Source organism: Balaenoptera physalus (assembly GCF_965194825.1).
Source record: "Balaenoptera physalus genome assembly, chromosome: 17".
Lineage (NCBI taxonomy): Eukaryota > Metazoa > Chordata > Mammalia > Artiodactyla > Balaenopteridae > Balaenoptera > Balaenoptera physalus.
The window spans coordinates 85,641,027-85,663,864 of NC_138895.1; the positions used below are offsets into that span (position 1 = coordinate 85,641,027).

Here is a 22,838-nt window from a genome sequence, read left to right on the forward strand (position 1 = left end):
CAAGTCTCTGCCGACCACCTCTCCCCCACATGTCAGGTCCGCCTCACTTTACAAATGCCAGGCAGGCCTGCCCTGGAGAGTGTTCCCAATGGAACTCTCCTGCAGATGGCTTTCCCAACCACCCCACGCACTTGCAGTGCACCCACTTCTGTCCACAGCACCACACTGGCCTGGCCCCCAGGCTCGAAGGTCCACACCTCCTGTGCCCACCCCTGGCCCACGTCCCCACCACTGCCCATCCCATCCATGAAGCTTGGCATTGGCCACTAGCCACCTGCTCTCACAGCCTCACGGCCTCTCATGCCGGCCTCTGGTTAAATAACAGAAGACTCTCCATGCTTTCAGCCTTCCCTCCCCCAACGCATCTCACCCCCACTGTCAGATTCAAGAATCTCCCAAAAGGACAGCCAACGTCACCTCACTTTCATCGTGATAAACATTCAACAGTGCCCCCCAAATAAAGGGACACTTCTTATACTAGCATCTTCTGGAACTATGCTGTTCGAAAACAGTTGCCACTTGCTACTGTGGCTACTTAAATTTAAATTAATTAAGATTAAATAACATTCGGGACTTCCCTGGCAGTCCTGTCGTTAAGACTCCGCGCTTCCACTGCAGGGGGCTCTGGTTCGATCCCTGGTCAGGGAACTAAAATCCTGCATGCTGGGCGTCACAGCCAAAAAGGAAAAAAAAAAAGACTAAATAACATTCAACGTTCAGTCCCACGAGCCACATTTCGGCGCTCGATAGCCATACGTGGCTAGTGGTCGCCGTGGTCCTGGACAGCACAGCTGTACGAGCATGCCCACCTTAACATCTTGGTCCAGACTCACTTCCCACTCCTGCTCTGTTCCAATAAAAACATATTGCTAATTGTTCCTCAGTTACGCCTCCCACCTGCCAAGCCCCACTCCACCGGGTGCTTGTTCCCCACTTGTGGGCTCCGCGCTCCTCCCTTTCCAACCAGGCCATCCACCCATTAAGAAGCAGTGCTTAGCGTCACCCACCCCATTGGGCACTCTCACCTCTGAACGCTGTGACACTAATTTCTATCATTCAAATAACTTTAAATTTTAAATTATGTATGGCAGTGGCTGGTAATATCTCTTGCATTCCTGATGGATCTTATTAAAATTTCTCCCACTATTTATTTTTCCCACTTATGCATTCATTAACTCATTCCAAAAATATCTATTTTGTGCTTATGTGCCAGTATCGTGCTTCGCTCTGCTAGACAGTGATGAACAAAACTGACAGCCTCTGTCTGCACACTCTACAGAAGAAAGAGATAGCGAACAAGTGCAAGTGAGTACACAATCGTCAGCTCTGGTAAGCTCTCTAAGAGGATAAGGTCTAAGAGGAAGAACAGCAGGAAGGACCTACATTAAACTGGTTGCGAAACCAGCTCTGAGGAGGAATCGCTGACGCTGAAGCCTCCAAGAGGAGGAAGCAGGGCCCTATGACACCATCTGGCGCCCCGGGGACCACGGACTGAAAGGTGACTGCAGAGTCACAAGGCCTCAAAAAGAGCATTAAGATTTTAAATTCTGTCCTAAGTGTAAGAGCCACTAAAGGATTTTAAGCAGGGGAGCAACATGATACTATTTAAATTATAAAACAACCTCGCTGTCCAAGGTGAGAGCCAGCGACCGGACAGGGCAGAAAGTCCGTGGCTCTGATGCAACGGTGAAGCGGACTGTCCCAATTCCACCCCAGAGGTGGCGCCGCATGGGACTGAATGGACCTCTGGCCTGGCGGTTCCAGCCTTGGCTGCAAGCGGCTGATGAGAGAGGCTTGCAGCAGGTCCACCTCCTCACCTGGGCCCGGGCTGCTGCCGGGCTCTTTCCTACCCACCTCCCTCCAGCCTCCTCATAGCCCCACCGCTGCCAGGCCTCCACGGGGATTGCTCACCAGGCCTCCCCTTCCCCGTCCCGCTCCCGCTCTGAATAATAATCCCCACACCCCTGGGATTCATTCACTCAGAAGGATAAAGAAGAAAATGGAAACGGCCCATCGCCCCACAGAGCACTGTACCCAGCCTCCCCTTCCGCCTGGTCATCTCAACCTCCTCAGGCCCTTTTACACCTTCTCTCCCCAACCTCCAGCATCTCCTCCCATCTCCCTATTCTCAACAGAGAACCGTTTCCTACTCTAAGAAGCATCAGAGGAGGATGTCCACAGGCCCGCCATGGACTGGCACACACCCTGGCCCTCCTGCCACCCCACTTGCACCACAACCTCCCAACCTCCGGGAAATCTCCCTCCTACATCATTTCTTCCTCTCTAAGGGGGCAGTCCCATCAGCACATAAACTGTCATTTCCTGCATCTTAAAAGACATGAATAAATAACCTTCCACTGCCCCTTTGCAGCAAACATCCTTGAAAGAGGTGTCTTGTACTCACCACTTCCAATTTCTTCAGTCCATTTTCTCATAAACCACTCCAAACATGCTTTCGCTCCCCGCCACACACACACATGAACCCCCGAATCTGCTCTTCCAGATCACCAATGACCATGACCTGGGCCCAAAGGCAGTTCCTTGTCCTTGCTTCTATGACCTAACAGCTCAGGGTACCAAAGACCACACACCCCCCTCCCCACCACCCACCAGGATCACCCCCCCTCCCCAGTATCCCCCCACCTGCTCCACCCTCACCCACCCCACCAGGGCTCCCCAGGCTCAACACCTGCATGGCATCTCCACGCCCACCCGCTCCTCTCTGACCGCCAGCTCCCAGTGATTTCAGACTCTCAAATGCAGCACACCCAAACTCCTGAGCTGCCCCCTGCAATTCCATCAGGAAATCTTAACGGTTAGCCTCAAAATAGGTCCAGAACCTCGACAAAGAAGATAAAGGAAAATGAAGAAAAAAAATTAAGAATAAAAAAATATATTTCCAGAACTTCCCTGGTGGCACAGTGGTTAAGAATCCGCCTGCCAATGCGGGGGACACGGGTTCGAGCCCTGGTCCAGGAAGATGCCACATGCCACGGAGCAGCTGGGCCCGTGCACCACAACTACTGAGCCTGTGCTCTAGAGCCCATGAGCCACAGCTACTGAGCCCATGTGCCACAACTACTGAAGTCTGCGCACCTAGAGGCTGAGCTCCGCAACGAGAGAAGCCACCACAATGAGAAGCCTGAGCACCGCAACGAAGAGTAGTCCCCACGCGCTGCAACTAGAGAAAGCCCGCGTGCAAAGAAACAATGCAGACAAAAATAAACAAACAAACAAATATATATATATATTTCCAGATTCTAAGTCCTATCACCACACCTGTTACCACTGTGGCTGAACCACTACCCGTCTCACCTAGGTTGCCGCAGTCACCTCCTAACCAGCCTCCTCACCTCCTCCCTCCCCCCACGTCTGTTGAGTAGTGGCCAGTGGGATGCTACTGAAGACGGATCAGACGGTGTTACTCCTCTGCCCTGAACTCCCCACAGGCCCCCTCCTCCTCTGCGTACCCACTCCTGCTCTCACCCCCTCCCGCTGGCACCACACACTCTCAGGCCCAGCCCCCCCCGGGGCCCCTTGGCCGTCCCTCAAGCACAACACACTCGCTCCAACTCCCGGGCCTTGTGCTGGCTGTTCCTCTGACTGGAACCCTCCTCCCCACAGAAGTTTACCTACTTCATCTGCTCTAACTCTGCTCAGACTCATCGTCTTTGTGAACGAGGCCCACGTAACCCCCTACTGAGACTTGCACCCCACGTCCCAATCTCCCTGGCCCTCCTCCACTGTTTCTCTGCAGCACTGACACCTCCTGACATACGGAAGAAGTCAGTTTCTGTCACTCTGTGAGGGCGAGGACTGGCCTGTCTTCTTCACTGCTATGTCCCAGCGCCGAGAACAGTGCAGCACATAGAAGTGTCAATAAAAGCATGTCTACACCCTGAGGTCAGGGAGGCCACATGACATAAGACAAGTGTACTCTGAGGCTAAGAGGGAAAGGCCTTGCACCCTGATGCTGCCCCAGCCATGTGACCTGAGCAAGGCCCTTCTGGCTTCAGGGTCCTCATCTATTAGGTGGGACCAAAAACACGCACCAGATGGACTGTTCAGAGGCATAAGTTACATAAAACACAGAGGGGGTTCAGAACAGCACCTGGAACATACACACCAGGTCACAACAATGGTAACAGGCACCAGGTAGCTTCAAAGTACTTTTCCTAGACTTGATGGACAGTAACAACTTCTTAGACAAGGCGACGGCCTGGCCACTGAGCAAGCTGAGCAGGCCAGCCAGGTGCGTCAGGGAAATCGTGTTGTAGCCGCTTCTTAAGCCTCATCTCAGAATTCAAAAAAGCTAGTGAGTTCTTGGTCCCTGAAAACTGACAAAAACTAGAAGATGGAATAGAAGTTACATTTGTTCACTCCCCACTTTTTCCAGAAAGAATTTTTTATGAATGCACTAAAAGTTTTGAAGGGTATAATTTTTATTGCTCACTTAGAACTATCAACCCCATGGGGAAAAAGAGAGCACGCATATGAATTTGCTTATACATGTACTGAATATCCCTGTTAGGACAAACAACACTCTAAGGTAGCCAGCCACCTCCAGGGAGGAACCTGGATGGCCAAAGGGTAAGGGTGGGAGAAACTTTTCACTCTGCACTCTAATACCTTTTAAATTTTGAACTTTTGTTCAAATAGAAAAAAGAAAGAAGTTTTAAAAGACACTCATTAGCAATAAAAAGCCTGAAAATGAAATCAGGAAAACAATTCCATTTATAATAATATTGAAAAGAATAAAATATTTAGCAATACGTTTAACAAAAGAAGTGCAAGTACACTGAAAACTATAAAACATTGTTGAAAGAAATTAAAGAAGGCCTAATGGCAAGATATCCCATGTTCATGGAATGTTCATCTTTTTTTTTTTTTGGCTGTGTTGGGTCTCCTTTGCTGCGTGCAGCTTTCTCTAGTTGCAGCGAGCAGGAGCTACCCTTTGTTGTGGTGAGAAGGCTTCTCACTGTGGTGGCTTCTCTTGTTGTGGAGCATGGGCTCTAGGTGCACAGGCTTCAGTAGTTGTGGCACTTGGGCTCAGAGGTTGTGGCTCGCAGGCTCTAGAGCACAGGCTCAGTAGTTGTGGAACACAGCCTCCGCAGCATGTGGGATCCTCCCGGACCAGGGCTTGAAGCTGTGTCCCCTGCATTGGCAGGCGTATTCCCAACCACTACGCCACCAGGGAAGTCCTGGAATGTTCATCTTAACATTAAGATGGCAAACCTTTCCAAATTAATCTACAGATTCAGCAGATCCTTATCAAAATTGACCTTATTTTTGCAGAAATTGATAGGCTGAATATGAAATTCATGGGACCCAGAAAAGCCAAAACAATCTTGAAAAAGAAGCACAAAGTGGAGGCCTCACACTTTCTGCCTTGGAAACTTACTATACAACCACAGTATTCAAGACAAGGTAGTACAGGCATAAGCACACACACACAGACCAATGGAAGAGTTGCCACAACTCAGAGTTCGCATGCCACAACTAAAGATCCTGCATGCGGCAATAAAGACCCGGCGCAGCCAAATAAATAAATAAATAAAAGCACCACAGTTGTCAACTGCACGTCTGTTCCCTGCACTGAACTCTAAGCTTCCGGAGGCAAGGGCCTCACCCCTGCATCACCAGCCCCGCACCTCACAAAATCAATGACCAGATGACCAGAGAGGCTCGACCACCTGATCCAAGTGCAATGATGCTGCCGCCAGTAGAGCTCACACCCCTCACGTTGGAGCCGCCGACCACCCACGTGTCTCACACTCAGGAGGAAGCCGGCAGGGTCGCCAAGCATCAGGGCCCAGCTTCTCCCAGTACCCACGGGGCCTCCATATACCAAGCTCATGTCAACTCCAGTTCGTAAATTCCTAACATTAGTACTCTTTAAGGACTACGTAGCTAATGTGGCTGGTGTCATTTCTCGTGCTCCATGGGGGACCCCACGCTGGGCTCACCTGCATCCCGGGTACGGCAGGCAGGACTGGAGACGAGGGATGGTGCCCTTCAGGAGGCCGCCCCAGCCCTCAGCTTCACCAACACGCTTGTCGGCTACCTCGCTGACCTCCCACCCTGCCCGGCCCTGCTTCACTGGACGCTCCGGCCACGAAGTGCTCTGGGAGCTCATGCACACCGTGCTGTGCCCTGCTCATGCCCGCCACCTCCACCCGCGGCACGCTGTTCCTCTGCCTGGTTAACACCCCCGAAGACTTGGTCAGACACCCCTCCTTTCTAGATGAGAAAGCCTACCTAAACTCTGTACCCCCAAGGCGAGGCTAGCGGCCACCCTAGGGGTAGCCCCGAGACCCCACACTCTCCTCCCTGACTGTTGTCCACGTGAGATTATCAGAATCCACACCACCATGTCCCCCACCAGGAGCCTGGTGTACCTCTATCTCTGGGCAACTGACTGGCGAATGTCTGGCACATAGCAGGTGACAGAAGAGACCAGGAGCATGGGATGGACGTGGGTGGGCCTGGCAAACAGAAGCAGACATCAAATCCTGCCAAACCAGCCCTGGTCCGGGAAGATCCCACATGCCGTGGAGCAACTAAGCCCATGCGCCACTACTACTGAGCCTGCACTCTAGAGCCCACGAGCCACAACTACTGAGCCCACGTGCCACAACTACTGAGCCCGCGCGCCTAGAGCCTGTGCTCCGCAACAAGAGAAGCCACCGCAATGAGAAGCCCTTGCACCGCAGCAAAGAGTAGCCCCCGCTCGCTGCAACTAGAGAAAGCCCGCATGCAGCAATGAAGACCCAACGCAGCCAAAAATAAATAAATAAATTTATTAAAAAATAATAATGATGGATATATGTAGATGCATAACTGAATCACTCAGCTGTACACCTGAAACTAACAAAACGTTGAAAATCAACTATAATATAAAATAAAAATTAAAAAAAAAAATCCTGCCAAACCAACAGAGAAGGCTCCACCCCTGAGCAACACCATCCTGGGCCCCAGCGGCCTCAGGCAGGAAGGCACACACTGTCCCTTGGCGGTCGGCCACTGGGCTTTCTGCACACCCCTGCAAATGAGGGTCTCTGGGACCCACAGTTTACCCCCTCCCAGGTTTTGGGAACCAGAGGCTACTTCTTGGGCTTCTCAGAGTCGGAAGAAGTAGGAATCCTCATAGCATGGCTGAATTCTGAATACAAAATAAAAGGCCAACACCACCAAAATTAAATAGAAAAACAGTATCCAGAGTCCAAAGCTGCCACGACAAGTGCAATCGGATGCACAAACAACCTGAAGTCTGTCGGCTGGGAAATCTGTACTGTACATGCTTCACACAATCCCAGTGGCTAGGAGGCACATGCTGGCCACCAGAGAAGTCCCAGGAAGCAGCTGAAGGGACTGTGGCAGAACCACCCGCAGTGTCTCAGGATGACACTCCTGTGACGCTCCACCCATGAAGGAAGCACCCACATCTCTGGCTCGTGCTGGGCCTCCAGGGACTTCAGGAAGGACCGAGATAAGAGGCAGAACAGACAGAGGAGTGCAGCCAAGGAGGCAAATTGGCTCGAATGGGGGGGCCAGACGAGGGGCTCCCAGGCCTGAGCCCAGCACTCTGGGGCCACGCATGGTTCTGTTCACGATGCAGCCGGCTACACTCGGGTCAACCAGTCTGCAAGAGGACAGAAAACGTGCTCTGCTGACTTGGCCTCTTGGTGTTGAAATTACTTTTTTAGAACCCTATACACGTATAACACTCAGTAATTTACAGAGTCCTCTGAAATTCAGTCACACTTCGGCCTCACAACACACCCTGAGAATAGACGGGACAGATACAATCTAATCCGCAGATATGAGCCGAGGCTCGGCTGTTAAGCGATTTGATCGATTTACCTGTGATGGACCACACTCCTCGGGGACTGAGTCAAGGCGGAACTCAAGTCTCCTGCAGTGGGAACAGTGCTGTGTCCACTATACCCAGTAACTCAAAGGCCGATCCGGGAGTCAGCGTGCTGCCCACTGGACTTCTCACCACAAGCCCAGGACAGAGTCAACACTAAGGCCTTGGGCCCCCCCTTGGAACGCTCCCTTCTTAAAAATCCTAATCACTCTTATTTTTAACAGCTTTATTGAGATGTAATTCACATACCATACAATTTACCCATTTAAAGCATACAATTTTAGAATATTTTAGTATATTCACAGATATGCACAGCCTTCACCACAGTCAATTTTAGAATATTTTCATTACCCAAAAAGAAACCCCATACGCCTTAGCTGTCATTTCCCAGCCCCTGGCAACCACTAATCTACTTTCTGTCTCTATGGATTTGCCTATTTGGGGCATTTCATATCAGTGGAACCGTACAAAGCCAGACCTTTGTGTCTGGCTTCTTTCACTCAGCATAATGTTCCAAGATTCATCCACATTGTAGCATGAATCAGTACTTCCTTTCTTTTTATTCCCAAATAATATTCCACTGTATGGATAGAACACACTTTGTCCGTTCATCTGTTGATGGACATCTTGGCTGTTTCCCCTTTTTGGCTATTATGAATGATGCTACTGTGAACTTCTGTGTTCAGGTTTTTGTGTGGATGTGTTTTCCTCGTCACTCCTACCTATAAGAACACATGAAAGGTGAGCCAATTTCCAACTGAGAAACTCACCTAATCTGACCATACTATTTAAAATACAGACAGATAACTGGGAGAAATAAATGACCAAAGAAAGTACAGAGTTAAAGACATTAAGAAACAAAAGCAAAACCTGATCTAACAGAATCAACAGTGATTAAACAAAGAGATGTTACTTCTAGGGATGGGCCCCACAGGCACATGTGCACAATGCTGTGCCTGCAGCCTGATTTTAACTGCGCAAAGTACGATATTCACCAGCAGGGGCTGGTTAGATAAATTATAGTACCTCCACACAGCCAGACATGATGTAGTCATGAAAAAGAATGAACTGGAAAATGTACTGATATGGAGTGACTTCCCAAACCCAAACACCTTTAGTTAAAAAGGCGAGGTTAAGAAAATTTTTTAGAAGAAAAGAGCAGGGGAAAAGAATACATATACATGTTTGCGTGCATAGTTACAACAAAGTATCTCTAGAAGGAGACGCAGTGGGTGCCTCCAGGGGACCAGGCTTCTGGGGGCAGAGAAGGGAAGGAGGCAACAGACAGCTACACTGTGCACCCTCTGTGCCTTCAAACCCTGAATATGTTACGTAGTACAAAATTTTTTAACCTTTTAGGGAGCAAAAATGAAAAGAATCTATGAGAATTAAAACATTTACACTTAGGAAAGCAAGCGATGAGAGGCCTCAGGTAGCTGGAAGCAGCCGCTGCTGTGTCAACCTGGGAAGCACGACGGTGACTCCCACCCAAAGGCGCCCATCCCTGCTGATGTTAAGACACAAAGGAAATGCTCCACGAGGCGCTGAGTCCACTGCCCTCGAGGACGCCCCGTGCAGAGGGAGACAGCTGGAGGCTGTGCAGAGCCTGCCCGGCACGGGGGTAGATCGGGCCCCAGGCAGGCCCCAGCGAGGGCCAGCGGAGCTGAGGAGCCACCCGAGCCCTGCTTGTTTTAGGGGAGGAGAGAATGCGGAGCAAGGCTGGGCCTGGTGGTGCTCAGCCAGTGTCGCCAGAGAGCAGGATGCGAGTCGGGGCACGCTGGGCCAACGGACAGCAGTCCAGGGGGCACGGGGAGCCGGGGAGGAAGGCAGGGCAGCAGCGCGACTGGCACACATGCCCTGGGCCTGCTCCTCAGCCGCGGAGCGTCCTGGGTGCCACGGGACGGCCTCCACACACTCGCTGCCGGCTGCACCTGCTCCCAGCTGGGACAACCAAAAATGTCTCCAGATGAAGCGCCCGTGGACAAGAACACTGTTCTGCACACGCCCCCTGAGCAGCTGCGTGGAAGACAGAGGGGAGGGAGTCCAGCCGGGAGGCACAGCCACAGTGCGGACGGGACAGGGCCCGGGCCCCGCGTGGCAGCTGGCCCCGCTGACAGAGGAAGGGGGAGTCATCAACGACTTGGAAGGTACGACGAGCAAGACATGGAACAGCAGGATGCGGTGGCTGGGGGAGGACCCAGAGGGCCAAGCTTCCAGGCGAGAACCTAGCACACGACGGTCCCAGAGCACCGAACGGCCAAGGCTGGAAGTGAAGCAGGAGGCAAGGCCTGAGAAGCCTGCAGGGCTTCCGCACAGGCGGCCAAGGGAAGAAGTGCGGCTGGCGCTTGGACCCCAGATGGAGCACTAAATGGGCTCGCTTTCTCCCTTGGGGTGGTCCTAGCATTGTCTCCAGTTATTTGGCCACCCTCCCTGTAAGAGGGCTGTCCATCCTACAGCCTACCCCTGGCCGTGGGACGTATCTCCTCCCCCGGGGCTGGGCCAGGTGACCTGCTTTGGCCACGGAACTTGAGTCTCCAGTTCTAAGCTGAAGCTCAAAGAGAGGCTGAGTCTCTGCCACTCTCTTGCCATAAGAATAGCGTGTCCCAGGGGCTTCCCTGGTGGCGCAGTGGTTGAGAATCTGCCTGCCAATGCAGGGGACACGGGCTCGAGCCCTGGTCTGGGAAGATCCCACATGCCGTGGAGCAACTAGGCCCGTGAGCCACAACTACTGAGCCTGCGCGTCTGGAGCCTGTGCTCTGCAACAAGAGAGGCCGCGATAGTGAGAGGCCCGCGCACCGCGATGAAGAGTGGCCCCCACTTGCCGCAACTAGAGAAAGCCCTCGCACAGAAACGAAGACCCAACACAGCCACAAATAAACAAATAAATAAATAAAATTAAAAAAAAAAAAAAAGAATAGCGTGTCCCAAACAAGGGCATGTCCCCGAGTCCAGCAATGAAGACTCTCAGAAAAGAGCCCCAAGCAAATGAAATGTGAGCTAGAAATAAACCTGAGTTGCTACTGCAATCTTTCTAGAGAAAGCTGCCCAGTAAACTCCCTGATTTCTTCCTTCTCCAACCCATCCTACGCATCACGGCCAGGTAAATGTTCCTAAACCATTTTATCAGGACTTCCCCTACTCACAGACCTGAAGTGGCTCCCTATAGCCAGAGAACTGAAATCTAAAGTCCTTCACCTAAGTTCAAAGATCTTCACGTTATAATCCTTATTTCCTCTTATTCCTTACACAAACTTCTAACCCCCACAGACCACACATGAGCCACCTTCTTGCCTTTACTCCCAAGACCTGAAACACTTTCTGTCTGTAGTGCTGCAATGTCCTCAATCCTTTCCCCCACTCACCTCCTACTGAGGTTCAGCTCAAAGACCACCTCTTCCTTGAAGCCTTCCCTCACACTGCAGCCCCCTGCAATCCTTCTCCCTCTGAACTTCTAGAGCAAACTTTTTCTGAAAATGGGCCAGATAGTAAACAGTTTAGGTGTTGTGGGCCATGAAGTCTCTGTTGCAACTAGTCAAGTCTGCCAAAAAAGCCATAGATGATACAAAAATAAACCAGGGTGGCTGTGTTGCAATAAAACTTTATTTACAAAGACAGGCCAAGGAGCTGTCAGTGGCTGTAGCTTACAGACCCTCGTCTGGCACAGTGTTGGGAAGGCTGAGGCGTGAGCACAGCGGAAGCAGGAGTGAGCCAGGGCTGCAGGCCCAAGGGAGGAGGTTCTTCTCAGCAGGGTGAAACAGTGTGGCTGCAGGACAGCAGTCAGGGTCAGAAACGACCTCGGGGAGCAGGGCAGAGCTGCCAGGTAACATCAAGGGCAAGTCCCAGAGGCCGATGGGAGGCACAGTGAGGCAGGCATAGGAGGGAGCAGAGACAGCCGACAGCTGAGGGTGCAGACTTTACCAGGGGAGCAAGCAGGGTAACAGGAGAAGAGACCTCCAGGCAGGGCAGCCCAGTTCAGCTCTGCCAGGTGTCGCCAGGCCCAGCACTGCGACACCCAGGCTGAGCTCCTGAGACAGGACACCCACAAAGCCAACTTTGAGTGGGAGCGTGTGAGACCCTCAACAGATGGCCACATGGGTCAGCGACCAGGCACAGCAAAGGCATTTTGCTGGTAAAACCAGATACTTCACTCTGAGAATGTTCTCACGGTGAAACATTTGTTTCATTTTTTCATCTTTACACGGACATTTTTTTTCAAAAGCGACAAAGAACCAGGTGGAGGCTTAACAAGACACTGAATTCACTGTTACTACATTGTTCGAGGGCAGCCCACACCAGCACACATGCAGGAAGGAAGGCGGGGATGGACATTTTTAAATCTATCTTTAGATATTTTAAAATTTGCTCACAGAAGTTATTTTGTTACCATTCGCTCTGAACATCAAATGTTCTCCACCTCAGACTCCACAAATGCCAAAAGACTCTCCTTAAAGTGGGGGGTTCCCTCTTAGTCTCAGTGTCACACAGATAAAGGGGATGAGATGAAGTGATCTAGGGTAAGCCTAAGATACTTTCCTTAGACCTGAGAAAGAGAACCATCTCCTTGGGAAACACGACGAATTTTTCCACTTTGTTCTGAAGCAAGTTAAGTTATTCCTTCCAACAGCTTAGCAAGACAGAATGTTACAGCACTGATAACGCCAAGTCCTCATTTTCTGGTGCTTATGCCCTCGCTGTCACTTAGAGTTTGTTAATAAAGTATCTTTTCTGTTACAAGGATAACACTGTGAAGTATAACAACAGGGCTTCCCTGGTGGCGCAGTGGTTAAGAATCCGCCTGCCAATGTAGGGGACACAGGTTTGAGCCCTGGTCCGGGAAGATCCCACATGCCGCGGAGCAACTGAACCCGTGCGCCACAACTACTGAAGCCCGCGCACCTAGAGCCTGTGCTCCGCAACAAGAGAAGCCACCGCAATGAGAGGCCCGCGCACTGCAACGAAGAGTAGCCCCCGCTCTCAGCAACTAGAGAAAGCCCGCGTGCAGCAACGAAAACCCAACGCAGCCAATTAATTAATTAATTAAATTAAAAAGAAAAAAGTATAACAACAATGGTTTTGATAGTTTAATTCACGTAGAGAACTACCCAAGAACTGCTCGACATCTCATTTCTGTCAACGACAATCCTATCTACCTCCCAGGACGGTAAGTACTGCAGGATTCTAGAGTGGTTCATTAGAAGCTTTCTTCTTCTAAAAAGATTTTTAAAAACAGTTCTATATGATAATTTATCTAAGTACATGAGATTTGTTCCTCGTTTACCTTTATAAAGACTTGTTTCTCCAAATATGACCCCAGCTTGCGCAAGAAGACAGAGCCACAGACCTCAAGTTAGTGTTAAACTAAGACGAAACTGCCGACCCAGCGAGCGCACCCTGGAAACCAGATCTTGGCAGCGATAACAACTCCTGACTTTTCTCAACACTGACAACGTACAAGGCACAATGAATTCACCGAGTCCCCACAACCACCCTGGGAGCCCAATATTATTGGTGTTCCCATTTTACACATGAGGAACCAAAGGCAGAGTACAAAGCCAGTAAACAGAAGAGTCACGACTCAAAGGCAAGCAGTCTAGCTCCAGAAGCCGCCCTCTTCTCCCCTCTGTTCTCCAGCCTCTCCAGACAGCTGACTAGACAAAGTGCAGGCAGGGAGACCCAGGGCCCTGCTCATTCCCAAGCCAGCGCGCGGGGCACACAGTCCGCGCCAAGCTGCTTTACGGAATGAGTCTCCTTGCTTTACATTCACCCCTATCAAATCTCCTTCCCCTCCCCCAACGAGGAGAAACACACCTTGCTCACTGTGAAAGGGGAGCCGCTGACCGGGAACCACCTGCTGTTTACAGAGGCACCCAGGATGTACAGGGTGCAATTCCCCTCGCTGGCTTCAAAGACAAACCTCCTATTGTCTGCACCAGGGGAGGAACAAGAAGCCTTGCAACTGTAGGTTTCTGCAAAGGTCACAGGAGGTTTGGTTAAACCCTAGGACACCGAAGCGGGTGAGGGACGCCGCATTTTTGCTGCTGAAGGCTGCGCAGCGCCCACAGCAGCTGCTGGTGGGAGCAGCATGTAACACACCCACAGCTGCGGCGGCCTCGCCGCCAGCTGCACGTTTTAAAATAAAAGACGTCCTGACCCCCAAGATGCGCACAGCCTGCCTCTATCTCGGCCCTCGCGCGGAACACTGCCTCCACCCACACCAATCCCGCAACCGGGGGGCCACCGAGGGAATTCCAGCTCCGGGAGGGCGACCGGGAGGGAAGGCGGGGACGCCCCAGCCCGCCTCCCTGCAGAGGCCAGATCGGCGGGGCCGGAGGCCACGGCCCGCACCCGGACACGCGCGTCCCGACTCCCCGGCCCCGCACCTCCCCGACTGCGCACCCGAACCACGCCGACACCCCGCGCTCAGGCCCGGCACTCCACTCACGCCCACCCTAGGCCGGGCACGCTCACACCCCAGGGCCGGGCACACTCACCGGCCCGCACCCCGGGCCGGACACACTCTCACCCACCTCCACCCACAGGCCGGACCCCACACCCACCTCACACCCTGGCCCCGCGAGGCCTGGGCCCCTCGCGCCCCTGCGCCCCCCACCACCAGCCGCACCTCTACACACAGAACCCGCCCCTCCCCGGCCCGGCCGCGGCACCGCCCGCCCCCTCAGTCGCCAAGGACCCGTATCCTCGAGGGCCGGGTCGGGGACCTCCGCGAGGCCGGGCGGGGGCCACAGCGCCGGCCTCTCCGCCATCTTCCCGGCCCGCGCCGCCCACCGCCCGCGCTCTCACCCGCAGGCTGCGCGCGGGCCGCGCGGCCACAGCCCCTCATCCCGGCTCGCACGCCGCGCGTGAGCTGCTCGCGGCTCTCCCGCGCCGCCGCCGCCCGCTCGGTGCGCGCCCTCCGCGGCCGCCGCTGCCGGCCCAGTGCGCCGCGACCGCGCGTCCTCCCGTCACCAGCGCAACCCCCCGCCTCCGGCCCCGCCCCCGCCCCGCACGGCCCCCGCCGCCTGGGGACGCCGCCGCGAGCCCCATGCACATGCGCCGGCGCGCGGAACGCCGGGAGCGGGAGTCCCGCCGGGGGCGTGCGCTGCATGCCGGGAGTCGGGAGCATAGTCGCTCTGGCTCCGCCCACAACGCGGGTGTGGGGTTCTCGCGCAGTCCTGGCGAGTCCGGGGATGCTTCGGGCGAAGGGGGGCGAAGGGGGGCGCCCCCGGCCCGGGTCACCCGGGTCCCAGGGTGCGACGGGCGGAGAGGGGCGGCTGCTGGCCAGGTGATGCCGAAGCGCTCCCTCCAGCCCCGCGGTCCGCACCACGGCCGACGTTGCCTGTCAGATCGCTCCTGAGAGTCTTCCGATCCCCTTCGGTGCGGTGCAGTTGACATTTCCTACGTGTCGGTGTGGATTTGGTGTAATTTTACCTACTCAAACCATGTTGGACTTCCTGGAAAAGATTTCACTTTTCCTCGATTCTGGAAAGTTATCAGCCACTGTCTCTTAAAATATTGGCTCTCCTCCATTCTTATAGGTTCTCCCTATGTATCTATCAGCTAAACTGGACGGCCTGTGTCCTCCGTGTCTCTACGATTTTCTCTCTTTTTGCTCTGTCATCTTAACTCTTGGTAATTGCTCAGTTAAGCCTTACTATTGTTCTCTTTAGCGTTTTCTAATCTGCGTTTAGCCTGCTCTTCAGGCTTTTAAAAATTATTATTACCTATACAGTATTCATTTCCAGAAGTTGTAGTATTTGACATGCATGTCGATATAAATGGAAGCTAACCAGCCTGAAACTCCCACAACAAAACAGAGAAGCCCACACCACTCCGTGGCCACAGCCCGGATCCCATTCGCACAAGGAACTGCAAAGGGCTGAAAGCTCAAGCTCAGAAGCCCTCAGTTGAGTTCCACTTCCGGCCTGCAGCTCACTCCCTCAGTGCACCGCTGCTGCAGTGCTTTGCCTCCCGGCTCTCTGATCCGCACTCTGTCACCACTCTTTGGCTTCCCATTTGGCCCATCTTCACACTGCACTCCCATACACAGGAAAAATGGTCTCTGCTCTCCTGTCTCTAGCTTCGGAGACCGTTGTGCACACTTGAGAAAGCCCAGTCTGGAGGAACCCCACCATTCTCCATCATGAATGCTGCAGAAACATCACAGACCTGCGCTGGCTGGCTTCACTTTAAACTTAGAAGGAGCACTTCACACTCCTTGGCAATCTTGTGATTTTTCTCCAGAGGGTAAGTCTCCCATTCCCCAAAGTGAGCATAGGAATTTCTTAGGCCTCTCTAGTTGAGCCTCCCAGATGAGAACAAAACTTCTTATCACCAAACCCAAAGGCCCGCCCATATCTATCCCTGCCCTTCACCTTCCCTCCTGAAAATGGGCAGGCAGTTTCCCTGCTCCTATACAAGGCAGGCCCTCCTCTGATGAACTGGGACCCACTCCTTCTTGCATTCTCAAAGATTTTGTTCATCTGTCTCCTCTCCTGCATCATCTGTTTGTCTCTCTCTGTTTTATTATTTGCATGAGCATACAAAGCCACTGATATTTCTCGTTATAAAAACAAAATGCCTCCTTTAACTTCACTTATCCCTCCCAGGTCCTTGGGTCCCCTGGTGGCCATGCTTCACAAAAGACTTGCCTGCACCTCACCATCATATTGTTTTTATTTGTTGGTTTTATTTTGTTTTTTATTGAAGTATAGTTAATTTACAACGTTGTTAGTTTCAGTTGTGTAGCAAAGTGATTCAGTTATACATATTTTTTTCAGATTCTTTTCCATTATAGTTTATCACAAGATATTGAGTATAGTTCCTTGTGCTATACAGTAGGTCCTTGTTGTTTACCTATTTTATATATAGTAGTGTGTATCTGTTAATCCCACACTACTAATTTGGGATGAATGGATAAAGATGTGGTACATATATACAATGGAATATTATTCAGCCATAAAAAAGAATGAGGGCTTCCCTGGTGGCGCCGTGGTTAGGAATCTGCCTGCCAATGCAGAGGACACAGGTTCGAGCCCTGGTCTGGGAAGATCCCACATGCCGCAGAGCGGCTAAGCCTGTGAGCCACAACTACTGAGCCTGCGCGTCTGGAGCCTGTGCTCCGCAACGGGAGAGGCCGCGACAGTGAGAGGCCTGCGCACCGCGATGAAGAGTGGTCCCCGCTCGCTGCAACTGGAGAAAGCCCTCGCACAGAAACGAAGACCCAACACAGCCAAAAATAAATAAATAAAAAGTTGAACCTTCTTTAAAAAAAAAAAAAAAAGAACTATACCAAAAAAGAATGAAATGATGCCATTTGCAGCAACATGGATGGACCAGAGATTATCATACTAAGTGAAGTAAGTCAGACAGAGAAAGACAAATATCATATGATATCACTTATTTGTGGAATGTAAAAAAATGATACAGGGAATTCCCTGGCCGTCCAGTGGTTAGAACCTGGGGATTTCACTGCTGTGTCCCGGGTTCAATCCCTGGGCGGTGAACTAAGCCGCAAGCCGTGTGGCATGGCCAATAAATAAATAAATAAATAAATATGTTTTTAAAGATACAAATGAACTTATTTACAAAACAGAAACAGACTCACAGACATAGAAAACAATCTTATGATTACCAAAGGGGAAGGTGGGGAGGGCTACATTAGTAGTTTGGGATAAATTAGGCTCATTTTATTTGAAAACATAGATGTGAAATTCGTACATAAAAATTGTTAACTGAATGCCAACATACAAAAACACAGAATGCTTAAGAATATACAAGAATGTAAGGATAGGGACTTCCCTGGTGGTGCAGTGGTTAAGAATCTGCCTGCCAATGCAAGGGACATGGGTTTGAGCCCTGGTCCGGGAAGATCCCACATGCCGCGGAGCAACTAAGCCCGTGTGCCACAACTACTGAGCCTGCTAGAGCCCGTGAGCCACAACTACTGAGCCCGTGAGCTACAACTACCGAAGCCTGTGTACCTAGAGCCGGTGCTCCGCAACAAGAGAAGCCACCACAATGAGAAGCCCGCGCACCGCAACGAAGAGTAGCCCCTGCTCGCCACAACTAGAGAAAGCCCATGGGCAGCAACGAAGACCCAACACAGCCAAAAATTAAATAAATAAATAAATAAAATTTTTAAAAAAAGAATGTAAGGATAACATAACATCAGAAAAATCTATCAGTGTAATTTAGCATATCATCAAACTAAGGATAAAATCACCTCCTTCTCTCAATTGTTGATAAAAGTCAGCATCTCTTTATGATCAAAAAATTTTTAACTGAGACTACAAAGGAAACTTTATTAACTGGGTAAAGGCTATATACCAAAATCCCACACAAATTATTTTCAACAGAGAATCTTTGGATACAAAACCTTTAAGGTCAGGAGCAAGAAAGGATGCCTACTAATGTTGGTGGGTGGAGGCAGATGTGCTCAGCCGATGCAACAATAAAAGAAAAAAAAGAGCCTAAGGATTAGAAGAGAATAACCTAAAGTCTCAAAAATTGAAGATAATATGAAATTCTACACAGAAAATATACAGAATCAACAAAGTATGAGAATCAGTGAATTCAATAAGATCTGCTCACAAAACCCAACAATGGTTCTCTACAGATGAGAAACCACCAACTGGAAAATATGATAGAAAGTGAGATGCCCTTCACAACACCAACAGAAGCTATAAACCATGTAGGCATTAAGCTAATTAAAAATATACAAAACCTTTATAGAGGACACATAATAACTCTATGAAAGTATCTTAAAAGAAAGCCTAAATAAATGGAGAAACATACAATGTTCATGGACCAGATGGCATAACACTGTAAAGATGTCAATGCTCACTAAAGTGGTCTAAAAAACCAAAATATTAATAATCTAGTTCCAGTAAGATTTTTTGCGGAATGTGAAAAACATTTTTTAGATATACATGGAAGAATAAAAGTCTACAAATAGCTATTTCAGTTTTGAAGGAGGACATACAGCAGGCAGGTACTCTACCAGATGTTAGGATCTACTCCAAAGCAATGGTACTTGATAGGCCCAGGAACACAAATGGACCAATAGAACAGAAAAAAGAATTCAGAATCTCACTAATGTATAAAAAGTAATGGGGAAAGATTGATTATTTAATGTATTCTTTGTTGAGGAATTATTTGAAGAAACATGAAGCTGGAGCCACATCTAATATGTACAAAATTGGGTTCCCAATAGATTATCCACATAAATATGAAAAGTAGAAGAAAGTAAAACTGAAATACTTCTAAAAAAAATAGAGGGGTGAATCTTTATGACCTTGGAGAGGGTAAAGACTTATTAAAACCACAAAACTACAAGCCACAAGGTAAAAAATTAACTAATTTGACTACCTCTGATTTAATTTCTATTAAACAGATGACATCACAGTTAAAGTTAATAGATGATGGACTAGCAGAACACATTTGCAATCTAAATCTGACAAGAAATCAGTATCTAGAATATACAAGAGCTCTTGCGTATTAACAACGAAACAAAACAAAAAACAGGAACTCCAATAGAAACATAGGCCAGAAACAAAAACAAAAAAAACATACATATGAAAAGACAATTCACGAAGGGGGAAAGCCCACATGGTATTTGAGGAGATCATGAAACTCACTAGGAATCCATTAAGGAAAAATTGAAACAACCATGATATGCATCTGATTGGCAAAAATAAGAACACTGTATAACACTTAGTGTTGGGGAAGGTGTAGTGAATTGGGAACTCTCAGGCACGGCTACTGGGAGTGTAAATGTACTCAGCAGCTCTGAAGGGCAACCTAGCGGTAGTCAGTGAAATTAAGCGTGCAGATACCTTATGAACAAGCAACCCGTTCTTGGATAGATAATCCAGAGGAATTTTCATTCCTAGGGACCAGGTAAAAAGATACTCAGCACTACGTGATTTGCAGTGACGGGGAATAAGAGGCAACTTAGGTGTCCATCATCAGGGACAGACGCGCAGACTGACAGTGCTACGCAGCAGTTAGGGACAAAGAACCAGAGGTATGGAGAACAAGAGAAGATCCTAAAAACAAGGCGCTGCGTAAAAAATTAAGTGAAGTGGGCTTTATAGCACAACATGTAAATTAAGTCACATACACCACACAACAGTGCATATTTTACAAGGAAAAAACATATTAAGGACATGTATAAAACACCTGCACCTACGTGATGGAAAGGAAGAGCTGCGGAGTCAGGGATACGTTGATAAACGAGGAGAAGCGCCTGGTCCAGACAGGAAAGGGCCCGGGGCCTGCGTGCAAAGGCGCCGCCTCCCCTCCGCTGCCCGGCCGCACGCAATCCCACTGAGGACCCCTTTTCATCCCACTCGCCCCTGCAGGACGGGGCCAGGAAGACAGGGTGCTCCAGCATCACCTCTGGCTCCGTCCCGGCTGGGCGGCGGCGCGGGAACAGCGGCCTGGCGCCCCGAGGGCTCGAGCGCAGGCGGGACAGCGTGGACCCGCTGGGACCCGCTCCGGCCTCCTGACCACGCCCCTCACGACCGCCCCTGCACCGGGTCACGCCCCCAACACCCTCCTCGCCCCTTCCTTGACCGCGCCTCCCTCCGGACCTTGGCTTCACCGCGTCCCTCTGATCCCAGTCACGCCTTCCCGGGCCACGCCCCTTGCCCAAGGACACTCCCCCAGGAGACAGCCTCTTAAGCTCCTCGACGCTCCGCCCTGACCACGCCCCCGTGGACTTCGCCGGGGCCACGCCCCCACGGCTCACTCCCTCAGGGCCCCCTCTCCCCAGCTGGCTCTAGGCTGTCAAACCCAATCAAATCCCTTCCCTCCAGTCCGAGGGCCGCTCCCCACCTGCAGTGGGCTCTGTGCCAGGTCTGGGGCTCTGCCCACGAGCAGGGACAGGCTGATGGTCCCCTGGGTTGGTGGTAACTGGTTTCCATCTTAATCCGATTACAGCTCAACAGAAATTGCTTAGGTGTTCTATCAGGGACGCTCTTTATTCCCCAAGGAAGCTGCCTCGGCACACCAGGCTTGGTATAATTTTTCCTTTACGGTAGGTACTGTCATCATTCTCTCTTCCGGGTGGAGACGCTGAGCACGGAGTTGATAAGCTTGGCCAAGGCCGCCCAGCGGTCCGCTGATAGGACCAGGGGCTCAGCCCCACGCGTCCTAGGGAGTTTAGGGGAGAGGGGTGGACGCGCCCCCACCCGCTCTTTTTCCTCCCCTGCAGGAGGCTAGTTGCTGAGACGTCAAACAGCCTTCAGACCTCCTTTGATTTTGCTGCCTGGAAAATAAGACAGGCTGACTTCTTTTTAAAAATATTTTAAACTTTTATTGAGATATAATTGACATACAATAAACCACACAAATTTAAAGGATACAATTTGATGATAAGCTTTGATGTATTAATTCTTAATTTCACATCTGTGAAAGAATTAACACAATCAAGACAATGAACGTGTCTGGCACTTCCCCAGTCTTGCAGGCCCCAATGAATCCGCCCTCTTACCCTCCCCCACCTCATCTCCAGGGAACTCTGCTTTCTGTCACTATTAGGTCAATTTCACTTTCTAGAATTTGGTGTAAATGAAATCCTTTTCTCCTAGGGTAAACACCTAGGAGTAGAATGGATGGCTCATATGCGAGGTGTATGTTGGACTTTTTATGAAGCCTCCAAACCATTTTCCATGTGGCTGCACCACTTTCCATCCCCACCAGCAGTGATGAGGGTTTCATTTCCTGCACATCCTCACAGACTCTTGACATGGCCAGTCTTTGTTTAAATTGTGGTAAGACACACACACACACACACACACACACACACACACCATAAAATTACCATCTTAATCATCTTTAAGTGAACAGTTCAGTAGTGATAAGTATATTCATATTGTTGTGCAACAGTGCTCCAGATCCAGATCTTGCAAAACTAAACCTCTCTGCCCATTAAGCAACTCCTTATTCCTCCCTCCCGTCAGCCACTGGCAACCACCACTCTACTTTCCATTTTTATGAATTTGATTACTTTAGATACCTCATATAAGTGGAATGTATTTGTATTTGTCTTTTTGTGACTGACTTATTTCACTCAACATAATGTCCTCCAGGGTCATCTATGTTGTAGCATGTGTCAGAATTTCCTTCTGTTTTAAGGCTGAGTAATATTCCATTATATATACACACCACATTTTGTTTATCCATTCATCGATGGACACTTGGGTTGCTTCTACCTCTTTACTATTATGAATAATGCTGCTATGAACATGGGTGTGCAAGTATCTCTTTGAGATCCACCTTTCAGTTCTTTTGGGTATACACCCAGAAATGGGATTACTGGATCAAATGGTGGTTTTTTGGTGTTTTTTTTTTTTTTATAAATTTATTTATTTTATTTATTTCTTTTTGGCTGCATTGGGTCTTCACTGCTGTGCGTGGGCTTTCTCCAGTTGCGGCGAGCAGGGGCTACTCTTTGTTGCGGTGCCAGCCTTCTCACTGTGTTAGCTTCTCTTGTTGCGGAGCACGGGCTCTTGGCGCGCGGGCTTCGGTAGTTGTGGCAGCAGGCCTAGTTGCTCCGCGGCATGTGGGATATTCCCGGACCACGGCTCGAACCCGTGTCCTCTGCACTGGCAGGCGAATTCTTAACCACTGTGCCACCAGGGAAGTTCCCAAATGGTAGTTTATTTTTAATATTTTGAGGGACCTCCATAATATTTTCCACAGAGGCTGCACAAATTTACATTTCTACCAAAAGTGTCCATGAGTTCCAGTTTCTCCACATCCTCACCAACAATTGTTATTGTTTTATTTTTTTTATAGGCACCATCCTAATGGGTGTGAAATAGTATTTCACTGGGGTGTTTTTTTTGGTTTTTTTGGTTTTTTTATTTTTAATTTTTAGCTGTGTTGGGTCTTTGTTTCTGTGTGAGGGCTTTCTCTAGTTGCGGCAAGCGGGGGCCACTCTTCATTGCGGTGCGCGGGCCTC

The 22,838-nt window shown here is 50.2% G+C and overlaps 1 protein-coding gene across 7 annotated transcripts in view; it reads right to left on the reverse strand.

Moving 5' to 3' along the window:
- ARHGAP39 (Rho GTPase activating protein 39) overlaps positions 1-20,286 on the reverse strand; it is an 88,813-nt gene extending 68,527 nt beyond the window's left edge. For 6 of the 7 annotated variants that reach the window (XR_014255569.1, XM_082433340.1, XM_082433339.1 and 3 more), the window contains exon 1: positions 14,672-14,854. The gene's annotated coding sequence lies outside the window, so the exon portion shown is untranslated. Of the gene's footprint in view, positions 1-14,671; positions 14,855-20,060 lie in introns of those variants that run through there. The other variant, XM_082433337.1, reaches the window with a different exon arrangement.
- Positions 20,287-22,838: the final 2,552 nt, after the last annotated feature.